This window comes from Molothrus aeneus, chromosome 3, assembly GCF_037042795.1.
Source record: "Molothrus aeneus isolate 106 chromosome 3, BPBGC_Maene_1.0, whole genome shotgun sequence".
Classification (NCBI taxonomy): Eukaryota; Metazoa; Chordata; class Aves; order Passeriformes; family Icteridae; genus Molothrus; species Molothrus aeneus.
In genome coordinates, this window is record NC_089648.1 from 102,904,901 (window position 1) to 102,908,230 (window position 3,330).

General features: G+C 38.4%; 1 long non-coding RNA gene across 1 annotated transcript in view; it reads left to right on the forward strand.

The window, feature by feature from the left end:
* The window catches only part of LOC136554132 (uncharacterized), a 196,096-nt gene extending 193,757 nt beyond the window's left edge, over nucleotides 1-2,339 (forward strand). The window contains exon 4 of the long non-coding RNA XR_010783287.1: nucleotides 1-2,339. This exon is cut by the window's left edge and continues 64 nt beyond it. This is a non-coding gene — a long non-coding RNA (uncharacterized lncRNA).
* Nucleotides 2,340-3,330: the final 991 nt, after the last annotated feature.

Below are 3,330 nucleotides of genomic sequence, written 5' to 3' on the forward strand. Positions count from 1 at the left end.
GCTGTGGTCAAAGGGGACGAGTGTCATCCTGAGAGTGCTCCTCCCTGGGACAGGAAGCCGACGGAGCGAAGCCCTGAGAACACGCCGCGACACTTCATATTCCATCCGCAGACCTATAAAGAGATGAAAAATGAGCCCTGTCCAAAGCTCTTACCTCAGCACCCAGTGGCAAAAAGAAAATGTGAGCTCGGGACCAGGTCTCTTTGAAGCTGATTTTTTCTATTTTTTTTTTTTAAACACTCCAACAGGCCTCTGGTGGTTACAGGTATTGATCGTCAGAAAGTAATCTGTTCAGGTTTGGGGGCATGCCAGACCGAATCCTGGAGTACATTCCTTCCTCTCCAAGGACACGTTGAGCTTTTTACTGTCCACACTGGCATCCTTGTCAGCTGTCTGGCTTCTTTGTCTTTACTGCCTTCCCTGTTTGTGGAAAGCATATAATTAAACCTCCCTTATACAAATATTATACATTGCTACTCTTGAATTTTCTGCCAGTGCTGAAGGTTTTTTTTACTCCATTTTTTAACCCTCATTTTTCTTCTATAATCATTATTTGATTCCCTCTGGCTGCCTGCTACTTATTTGTAGTAGTACCATTCATCCATTGAGACTTTTCCATCTGTCACACAGTTTTGCTTTCTCTCCCCAGAAGCTTTCTTCTCCTACTGTGCCATGCTTGATTCTTTTGGTTTAGTTGCATGTTTGTATGCTCTTTTTAGTATTTTAAAAAATGCTTCAGTATTCAGAAAAAATACAACAAGAAGAGGAACAAAACCCCAACATAGTAAAGAGCAGCTCAAATCCAACACTGCGCACAGAAACAGGATGAGATTCCTGGTGAATTAAGGAATGAACACGTATAGCCAGGGCAGAACTAGTGGCCAGACCTTGCTCTCTCTGAATTGTTTTCATTGCCTTCAAAATCTTTCCAATTTTGTGCTAGATAAACAGGTGATGTCAGGAAATGTTGCATTCCCTCTGCTGCACTGACTCCCTTTGGTGTATTCATTATGAAGACTATCTGAGGAAAGCCAAACATACTGAGATACAATACTGTGATTTCCCACACCATGCCATTCTTTAAGAAAAAAATGTTTTAAAGTGTCAGTCCCTTATTAAAACAAGATCTTGGTCATATCCTACATTTAAAATTAAATGAGCAATTTTTGTTTGCAGAGGTTAGATATCAAAGAAATGCAGCACTTGTTAGTGCTTCCCAGGTGAGATGCAGGAAGGGCTAAAGCCAGCAGCATAACCCTTCAGAATTATTGTTTTTTCTCTGTGTATGTTCAACCCCTATTAAAGCAAATCTTAGTTTTTGATGTGAGCAAGAATAGGAAATTTAACAGCAGCTCTACAGATCACTTGGGATTGAATCAAATCTCAAATCTTTAGTCTTGGAGAGCTCACAAAATTACCTGCTTCCGATAATACATTTTTAATATCTCTTTATTAATTTTCTCTTCTTTTCCTCTTATGCATCTCATTTTATCTTCTTATGTTCTTGTTTCAAAAATTCCTGCAAGTTTATCATTATTATTAGGATTAGTAAAAAGTATGTGTTTTGTTTTCAAAAATCTTTTTTTCAGTAGAACTGCTTCCATTGTTTATAAAATTGCATCTCTGGCTGTATAAAAGTGCTGTTAGTCTCCAAGCAAACACAAAAGCTATGAGTGTATCCTTGTGTGAATGGCAATCCCCAGAAAGTTTCCTTTCCTACCAGCTACTTCACTTCACAGTTCTTAGAATGAAGGGGGTGGAAAAAAAAATCAGAATCTTCAGTATGTACTTGTATGGGCAAATGCCAGAAAATGTAGATGTTTTACAAAAATCCTATTCATTAAGTGTTTTCATGTGAAAGTAAGAGTCATTCAGACCCAGCTTTTACTTTACCTGAAACTTAAGGTGCTTTGCAAAGGAAAATAAATTTTTCCTTTTCTGGAATAAGTTATGAAAATAAAATTTAAGAAAATGAGTGAGAAGGCAAAAGAGGAAAGAATGTGTGAGAGACAAAAAGCACCTGCAGTCCCTCCTGACTATTGAAAACTTTTCTGTGTTTCTTCCCAAGAATAAATTATTAAAAATAAGAAGGGTGAAGGCATTTTTTTGCATTTGTGTGTGTAATCACAAATTTGATGGTCCCACTGCATGATCAATGTACACCTGTATCATTCAAGTCTGCCCTGCCTGCTCTGGAAGACCATCAGTGGGTGAAATTTCACTGCTGCACAGGGAACCTAGTCCAGAGCTTTATTAAAATCAGAAACTTAAGTCTATTCTTTTTTTCTTTTTGTACCCAGAACGGATTAAGCAAATATATAATTATCTTCTACACTGTAGTCATTGTTCAAATGCCTCCTTCCATTTTCTTTGGCTTCAGGTTAAACAGGTGCAGTTCCTTTGGGCTTTCCTCACAGGCCTCATGATTTATATTTGACTCCAGCTGATCCACTTCTGTCCAACATGAGGGCTCAGAGGAACGTGCAAACCTTCATATGACACTTCCTGGGCTGCAAAGATAGGTTATTTCATCTGCCTTGCAAATGTTGGTAGGTTTTTTTCATGTAGCCTCATCACATCCTTTGAGTCTTTTTTGTGCTTATTAAATTTCTATTCATTTTTTTGTGTATACTGCAAAATGAAGTAAATTTGGCTGGCAGTATGATGAAAGAAGAAGGGATGTTATAGCCATGAAAACCAACCCAGTTGGTGGATGTGGTAAACCAAACAAATGGCCTGCATGGTCTTCTGAGTTAGTTTTGGTTAGTCCTGTGAGGAGCAGGGAGTTGGATTCTGTGATCCTTACACAGGTCCGTTCCAAGTCAAGATACTCTGTTCTGTTCTGAGGACACATGAGGGGATGCTAACACCAGTGGGAATCTTTACATGTGTGGGAACACATTCTCAAAACCTCATGATGTGACAGGCTCTTGATGTGACAGGCTTGCTATTGGCCCTGTTCTGAAAGTGTTTTATTCCCATATGTGTAAACTTAATGAAATGGAGAGGACAAAGAAGAAGAGAGGGACTGTTGCTTAGCCTAGGAAATCTGTAGCACATGATGAAGGAATTTCACTATGCACTGGGCTTCTATAGTCTTGGCAAGAATAGAAAAAAAAATACTGCACCCAAATAGCTGAACAATTTTAATTTTTTTTAAAAATACAATATTTAACAATACTAAATCTACACCAGTGTCAAAAACTGACCCAAGTGATGAAAGTACTCTTCAAGGAGAAGTCTGGACACAAGAAGGACTGGATGTACCTTCAAGTGTATGATCAAGTAGGCTGTTTTTCATGTGAGGCAGTTATTTCTGAGTTACTATTT